Source organism: Protopterus annectens, chromosome 4.part0 (assembly GCF_019279795.1).
Source record: "Protopterus annectens isolate FY-2018-M chromosome 4.part0, PAN1.0, whole genome shotgun sequence".
In the NCBI taxonomy this organism is placed as follows: Eukaryota; Metazoa; Chordata; order Ceratodontiformes; family Protopteridae; genus Protopterus; species Protopterus annectens.
Window position 1 is genome coordinate 1,716,082,375 of NC_056733.1, and position 9,743 is coordinate 1,716,092,117.

The following is a 9,743-nucleotide window of genomic DNA, read 5'->3' on the forward strand; positions in this document are numbered from 1 at the left end:
TTTTCAAGTTCTTCTTTGGCCTTTTTCCACGTTTGGTTAAACTTTGAACTGTCAGCAAGTTTTAGCCTACAGTCTGAGGTTTGATTTTCACAGTCTCAACTTAGTGACTGTGCAACTCTGGGCATATCTTTTAAAATGAGCAGTGTCTTTGGATTTCCCATAAGAAGAAGAAGCAAATGTTGCATATGTCCTTTCTTGAGTAAAGAAAGAAGGAAAAAAGTTTTACAATATAAACATTTTTCTGTTATGTTCGTTTATGAAGAAGACTTCTTGAGCTGTAATAAAGAGAAATACACAGGCAATATTTTGCCAAAATCAGTGTTTTGTACCTTTGTCCTTACCTTCAGATGTGGATGTGCTCAAAACAAGTTTAGCTATTTTAAAACCTGAACTCATTCACCATTTTACTTGGCAGACAGTCATTTTAAGCTCCTGAGGCCTATTTCATCCAATTAATTTTCTGTATGGGAATTTTTTAGCATAACATTGTAATATTTCAAGCTGTTTCTAAAGAGTTTATTTAGGACAAGTGTTATGACTTCTCAATGGTTGAAGTGAGCAGCATCATAGTTTCTCACTGTCTGACCTGTTTAATTTAAACACAGTCACAGATTTCAGATTTCTATATGGTTCCCAGAATCATATGCTATTCAAGTTAAACAGCATAGTTGTCTCATCTCTGCTGATTAATTTAAGCTTAGTCCAAGTGTTATATCTACCACATAATTCCCAGGATCATGTACTATTGAAGTTTTACAATATATCAAAGGTTTCCTGTTGCCCTACCTTAAAGCCCATAGATTTGCTTTTTGAGTAGACTTATGTTACGTTGACAGTGACTGGAATTACATTTCATTATTAATCACCGTGTTTTGTGCAAACTGAAATGTTTAGTCTTTCAACTTCCTTTAACAAATGAACCTGGCATTGTGTTGATAGTATACATGCCATGCAAGTATTGCATTTTAATATGCTTTAGTTTATGTAACAGACAATAGTGTCTCATGGCAATTAATACAAAATAATATGAATCATATTCCTTAGAGAATACAGATATTTCTCTAAATTTTTTTCACATTTTTATGTAGTGTTTTCTGTTATAGTCAGACATTTTCTTTGTTTTCTTTAAAAGATTGAGTTTACAGAACATAAATTTATTCTGATCTCATAATCCAAGTTGTAGTATTTCTCTTTGTGATTAAAAAGTCTCACTGCTCAAAAACACCAAGCTTACCTTTTTCTTTTATACAACCCGAGAAATATGATAATTATAGAAAGCTTGGAAATCCTTGTTGATGAGCTACACTGCAGGCCAATGTGAAGTCGGACAATAGGTCTCTTTCATACCTCTCAACCTATTAATACAAGAATTCTGGAAAATCCACAAATAATGGCATAGGCAGAAAGTTGCTAGAATAACATTTTTTTTCATTAGCATGCATTTTCTGAAGGAAATGAAGTCTGAAACTTCAATATTTGTACTTATTTACAGACTTACATCTTTGATTATTCCCAGAAGACCACAGACTTTATGGGGAAAAAAACAATAATATGAGAAAAATTTTGGAGATTCTGCCAAAATCTAGAAAGTTGAGATGTGCTTTATTTTATTACATCTACCTACATATAGTCATTTCTTTTGTATCATAGGGCTGTGGCATTACTTCATGGATTGCAATTCTGTTTAATTAAAAAAAAATCATCAATTCATAGCACTGCAGTGCAGAATGTTAGACGAAGTGATAAGTGGCATAGTAGATACACTTGGAATGGTAATTATTAGGCGAATTTTGGAGAAATAGGTAGGATGCAGTAGTAAGTGGGAAGAAACATGGTAAGAAAGTAATGTAGGACAGGAAGCTGCAATGTCAGTCAGAGGACAAAGCTGAGTCATGATAACACAAATGGAATAAGGAACTGGCTTTAAGGAATGACCTGTTATATTAGTGAGAGCATATAAGTTAGAGTTAATAGGGCAGGAGACGCTTTAGTAAGTCATCAGCTACATGACAGGGACAGAAATTATATTTTATAGTGTGGTTTGATATAACTGAGTAACAACTGAGGCAGCAAATAAAGCTAGAGTAACATCAAAGGAGGCAGGCAAGAGGTGCCTCTTTTTAGAAACATCAGTTTGAATGGAAGATTGCAAGGACAAGCAGTATGAGTGTGCTTTTCAGAATAAAAGAGATAATGCTTAAGTGATAAAGGAGTTGATAGACAGATAGCTGTTTTAAAAGTAAGAGTGACTTAAAGGTAATGGGAAAATGAAAAGGGGAGAAAAAGAAACAACAGGCAGGTCACAAAACAAATTAAACTGTAGCTTTGAGGAACAGAGTTAGAGTTCAAACAAATAGTTACCAAGGAATACTAGTACTGCTATAAGGGAAAAGGTGAAAAGTGGCAAGGTCTGAAACTGTAAAGCAGTGACTTACTTAAAATGCCCATTTCTGAACAGGTGACTAAGTAACAGATTAAAACTATGCATTTATGTAGACAGCAGCAGATGATCTCACAGTGGAATATGTAGAAGACTATATGGAAATGACGATACCCTGGGTGATTTCTGAAAAGGTGCCGGATGTCCAGTGGCACTCTTAAAAGTCCTACCAGTGTACTGTACTACTGAGGAAATAATGGGCAGAAGGAATAAACAGTGGCTGAAGAAACAGTGCAAGGAAAAGTGATTTACTGTTGTGGCACTCTGGGAAAACTCAGGAGAAACAATTTCATTGGCAAGGAATATGTGACTATTATTAGTGATGCAAAATATATTTAAAAAGGACTGCAGAAGTACATTGATATCTGGCAGACAGCTTTTGGTTCTGACTGTTGTGCCAGTTATTGCATTTCAGTGAAGAGCCTAATGCAGTACACAGCTGGTCTGGTTGGGAAGGAATGAGAGCTTGACAGCTTGTTGTATGTGTTCTCATTAGGGGAAGAGATGGAGAAATAGACTGACTCAGAGTCTGTGATAACAGTAGATATGGGCAATTGTGCTGTATTACTCTAGTCACACTAGGAATATATTGCATTATAAGATCTCTAATGGAATGTAAAACAAGAAAATCTGGATGGGAAGATTCTGCCGTTTGTGTTCCAGGCTCTTCTTTTACTTGGTATTCTGCCAAAGCAACATTCCCTCCCTACCACCATAGGCTGGCTTATAAACAAACCATTTAGGGGAGAACACTGCTCCTATGTATTTTTGGTTGGACAGGAACATGTCACATCTGTGAAACTGCTTCTGCATGTTTTTGACATGTTGCTACATCAACATTTTTTTGTTGTAGGTGCTGCATGTTATTATGACTCAGCTCATAGAAAAGAGAGGGGGTGCTTTTCTATCAATAATATTTTTTTCTTTTTCACCAAGTTTATTTATTTTTTTACTTACTTTATGTTTGTTTACCAACAAAGTCCGACTGGGTCACTGGCCCATTTTCAGTGGAGGCCCAGGGAGAAAAGCTCCATTACAAAAGAATTTAACAAATAAGAAATTATATTATATACATTTACATGCATAGGTGATGTGATAAAACAAAAAGTATTAAGGACATGGATGGTTCAGATATAGGTAAATAACATGAAATAGAAAAATAATAGCCATGATTTATGATAGTAACCATAACTTGCTACATCTATACCTTACACACACACACACACACACACACACACACACACACACACACACACACACACAAACTCAGACACACACACACACACACACACACACACACACACACACACACACACACACACGCATGCACACACCATTAATCTGTTGCTACCAGCAAGAACCTTACTGCAGACAAAAGGCCTTAATTACAAAACAAACAGAATGACATTAACTGATTTTCAAAGTTAAAATGAAATATTTCAAAAAGAAGTGAATACCATAATGTATGGTCATGTCTGCATAACAAAATCACCTTCATAAATTACACATACAGTTAAAAATAATATATTGTATCCAGTATCCAAATTCAAACCTCTTACATATAACATATTGAATTTGAAAATACATTTGGTTTCCATTTTGTTCAACAAGTTCTTAAGGATGCCCCCACATTGCACAAAAATAACTCCTATAAAACAAAACATAACCATGGTTTTTGCAGACTCTTACTATTCTAGTAAATGCTGGGCTACAAGATTAATGGAATTTCTAGTTCTAATATCTGTAAAATGTTCCTGTATATGAACTTTAATAATTCTAGACATCTTTTCAATATGCTATTTCAAGAAGAAAAATGTTAGGGGCTAAGGATTTCATAGGGTCCTGGGACTAGATTTCTGTCAAAACCTATTGAGAATTATTGCAGTTTCTTTATACAAGGTTGTGGATGAGACTGTGTTTTATATTGTCAGATAAAAGCAAATTATCAGATCATAAATAACAAAAAAATTATAGCATATATAGGACAAAGTTTTTGTTTGATATGGGGTTTATTGTTTATCTGATAATTTACACATCGAGGAGTGATGTGACTTTTTTCCAAATACTAATAGAGCATTTTTCATGAATTATGTTGCATAGAGTTTCATGTGTTTATTGCATTCTTTCAATGTTTCAGCCAAGATTTGCTTATTTATTCATTTAATTGCCATACATTTATGAGAGTAGAGTGGCAGAATATTTCCACCATGACTGCGAAAATGATGCATCTATATTCAAAGGGAGCTAACAGATGTATATTAAGGAGGTTATGCTAGTGTCATATCTGTCAGACTCTTTTTACACTGCCAGAGCATTAATGCAATTATTCTCTGCATGTTGAGTGGCATGTACCCTGGCAGTTCCACACCGAGCAGTACATGATTCTATATGAATTACAGACTTTCATTTTTTTTTCTACTGTTGACTTGCTTGCAGCCAACTGAGAGATGAGTTCTAATGAAAAAAAAAAAACAATGTTTGACTAGGACTATATTGTGGGTCTTATTCAAATAAAAATAAAAAGGATTCTGTATTTTAATGGATTTTACAAAATGCATATATCTACTTACTGTATCAAACGAAACCCTACTTCTACAAACCAGCATTTCAACTGTATTCTTACATTTATTTTAAGAAATGTTAAGCTTATTGTGTTCCAAATGTTATTAAGTATTGTATTAGTTCTTGTAGGTTATTTCCCAAGGAGAAATGCAGGAAAAGTTATGTATCTGCTGTATTTATTTTTTTGCTTGATGCTTATATTTTGAACCAGTTAAGTGTCAAGGACACTAAGTTAGATATTGCAAACTTGAAATCATATTAAATTTCTGTATCACAAAAATGATTTTAAAAAATCCACAGCTGATATGAAATCAATGCTATCTAGTACTCATTTTCATTTATAACCTACAGTAATGGATTATAGGCTTTGTCCATTCTATGTCAGTAGCTACATAAGATTTCACTTCAGTGAATTTAAGAAATATATGCAATGTGCATCAGGATTTTGTGGTATATTAAGTATACTTATTTTGTTTTCATCAATGAGTGACAATGTATAAGCAAAGAGGAATTTTGTTTATCTACTATTTGTCTTTAAGAAGGGAGGTTCACAGATGTTTTTACATAGATGCATATCTGTTATGGTACAGTCTCCTGGTGGACTCTATATGCATTTGAAGTGACACTTTTTTCTTCTTTTACTATCTAAGGTATATCCTTGCAGTATCCTTACCAGAAACTTCCACTATTATTTATCACTTTCAGCCATTTACCTTTTTGTCATACTGTCTTCATTACTCATCCCCATAGTTAAGCTTTATATAAATGACACATACACACACATTATATATATATATATATATATATATATATATATATATATATATATGTGTGTGTGTGTGTGTGTGTGTGTGTGTACCCTATCTCTTTTTTGAATGTGTTCCCCTACAATTGTTCACATCCCAGTTCCTAACACAACAATGTTTTCATAACGGGCATAGTATGCTTAGTTCCTAAATGTAGTATCATTTCAATTGCACTGATATTACATGCTTAGAATTGTACCTTTAATAAAACTTAAAGATAGTTCATGCCATTACTCACTACTATCCATGTATTTTTCTATCATTCTCTTGTTTTTATCAACATTAATAGCACTCAAGAGCATAGCCCCTGCTACAGAACATCCTGCTGTTTACACTTCCTGTATGGGTTTAGTCATATCATCACACAGTTATTGTATATTACGTGACTGTCACACAAGGTCACGTATCAATGGAGATGATAGCTTGTGATATAAGCACCCCAACATGATCACTGGAGAGGACATTTATCAAGGACAGTATACACAATAGGGGTATGTGCATATTGTGAAGATGTGCAAAATGAATTGCTTGAATATAAATGTAATGTCAGCATAGGTCTCAACCAAACAGGAAGCATAGCAACAGGCTCATGGACAACAGTAAACAGAAGCATGCATAATCATGGACAATATCAGAATAATACCACCATTAATCTGAGTAATCAACATAAAATATGTGATTGTGAATTATTAAACATGTTCTGCATGAGCACATTTGTACAACTGTCATGGTTTGTCAGTAATCTATAAGAGGCATCAAGCATACCTTCCTCAAAAATTAACACATTTTGAAGGTGTTAAAAGGGACACTGTTACACCTATAGTTTAAATTAGGAGCAATCCTGGCTAGCTGACAAGTTTGTATGGCATATATATGCCACAATACATACTTCCATGAATGTAACTCATGCCATCAACATTGTTAATGAGCTATGTATTTACTGAGTGCATCACAGGAATATGTATCACATATACATATTATATAACACCTTGAAGGGAGTTCTGCACTGTCAACTCCTAATGGTTACACATCAAAAAGAATACTTAGCTATGGCCAAAAAGATCTCTGGGAACTCAGTATGGCAACAGTGATGCACTTTAATAAATCATCCCCAAAACATATGTTGGGAGTTAAATGCAAAAGAGTGCATTTTACTCAATTATTGGTATGATGAGTACTGAAAACATTGGGACTATAATGTCCTTTGATGTGGATGTCCTGCCCATACTCAGGAGTCATGTTACACAAAAGGGATTTGTCACCACTATAGACACATGCTGATGGAATTTCTGCAGACTATCTACCTGAGTACCCAGGTCATGTACCACTTGGTCTTCTCATAGGTGTGTGCTGTCTATATTGTAATTAGCTTGTGTATTTGCTTTATAGGTTCATATATCTTTACTAGGTTAATGATCACAAAGGTCTTTTTAAGCCTAGCTACGCATCCCAAATCTCTGACAAGTTCTGTTATGCTTGATAATTGTAAGCAGGGGCTTAGGAGGTGAAACATTTACAAGTAGGGGCCTGGGAGATAAACCAGTTACAGGTTACCTGTGTCCATTAAAGACATAGATGCCAAACCAATGATGAACTTCCTGTTCCTCATCCAATTGTCCAAGTTACACTTGAATTAGGTTAGGGAGGAACTCTGCTTCACATGGTTGTGGAGCCTGTTCCATAGATGGAGTAGTGTCTGGGATACATACCTGTCTCTTTGGCAGGTTCTATTTATATCAAAGGCAAGATTTAAATGCTTAGAATGGTTAATTCTGGTGCTATTTGCTTTCTGGATATGCAAGAGGTCCATCAGAGTGGGGTCTGATAATGCCTTGCATGCCAGGCATAGAGCTCCCCTCAACAGCCTGTAGGAGACAGAATACAGAGATAGGGCCTTGAGGTGGTTTGCAAAGGACATGCTACTTACACCCTGTATTCTTTTAGTGAGGAACCTCTGTGGACGCCCCAGTTGTTGGACATGCCTGTTTAGATAGATACCAAAGGGAGCATTGTACTCAATGATAGGTCTGATAAATGCTGAATACAGTGGAACTATGATTTCCTTGGACCTAGATTCCATACCTTTGTTTATAAGTTGTGCAGCATAAAATGATTTCCTCAGTACTGTAGACACATGATGGTCAAAGGCTAGATTACTGTCTATATGTGTCCACAAGTCCCTAACTACTGCATCAGCTCTTAGGGGTGTTTTGCCAATATGATAGTTACCAGACGTGAATGACTTCCTGAAGGATACTATTATACATTTCTTGGCATTTAGGTTTAGTCCATGGCTCTGGCACTAGTTGTTTGCCTGTGTCAGCCCTTCCTAGAGAACATTTTTGCCAGTGGGTGATTCAATGACAGCTCCTAATTTGCGATCATCTGCAAATTTAGTCATTCAGAGGCAGATGACATTGGCCTTGATGTCAGAGAAGTAAATGCCAAAAAGGAGTGGTCCCAGGATCGATCCCTGAGGGACCCTGCTTGTGACTGACCTCTTTGTAGAGGAGGACTCCCCAATTCTAACTTCCTAGGTCCTGTCTGTGAGCTACCTGGCTATACACTGAGTGACATAAGGGTTTGCACCTAACCTCTTAAGTTTGTCAACAATGCCTGAGTGGGGGATTGTGTCAAATGCCTTGACCACATCAAGGTAGGCAGTGTGAACCATTTTGCCATAATCCATTGCTTTGGTGACCTTCTCAAAGACATCTTCCATACTGAGTAGGCATGACTCGCCCTTGATGAAACCAAACCTGGTTGGGTCCAATGTCTAGACATTTCCTATGTCATTATTCATCTTTTCCATGATAATTCTTTCCATGACTTTCATAAAGGAACAAATCCCTCCATGATTTTTGTTCATCTACCTTGTCTCCAAGGCTCTGGAAGCAATGCTTTATGTGTGTTAATACTGTCTGCTTTATACCAATATGAATCTTGGTTTCAATTATTGTACACAATTTGCTGTCCTCCACAAAGCTGGTTAGACAAAAAATGCGTAAGTTAGTCTTGACTTCTGAGACTTAAATAATGAACAGGAAAGAGCCTAATACAGTATCTCGAGGTAGAGACTTGGTCACTGGACTCTAGATAGAGGTGACTTCAACCACTTTGACATTATGCATCAAGTATGTGATCCATTTGTCTACTCACTTGGTGACATAGGTGTTTTTGCCCACTTGAGATAGTTTCTCTGCAATACCTGAGTGTGGATTTGTGTCAAATGCCTTGGCCAGGTCAAGTTATGCAGGATGATAGTGTTTTCCTCATGCATGCCACTGGTGACCTTCTTGAAGACATCAAACAGCTGTAACTGACATGACGTAGTCTTGACAAATCAAACATGGGTTTGGTACACAATTGGGGCATTACCTGTGTCCATTTTGATAAGTCCATGATGAGTCATTGATCTACCTCACAGATAAGGAGAGTCAGTAGTATGGGTCTATAACTCCATGCATCAGGTGATGATACCCCCCCCCCCCCAATCAGATGGATAACTGTTGCTCTACACGTTTCTACAAGAACATAGGCTGTCTGGAGGCTGTGTTGAAGTAGGGATCCAACTGTCTCTGCTGGGTCACATTTTAAGTCACACTATAGGCAACCTGGGATGTTGCCAGGGCACATTGATTCTGATCTAAACACAGGTTATTAGCCATAGAGATCACATAGATGAGCTGCTCTCCTGAGAAGACAAACTGAATATTGTTTGCATGTATACTTTGGCTGATGGCTAGTGGCAACAGAGGGATGAAGTGTGAGACAAACTATCAGCTAGCAGATTGTCTATTTTCTCTAGCTGAGTATGGCTGGTGGCATCCACAAACAGCTTTGTGCTCAATTGTGTATTCCCCTTAACATTTCACAGTCACTGAAATAAAGGATTTGTGAAAGCACCTCCAAATACAACTTTGGTCATACATCTC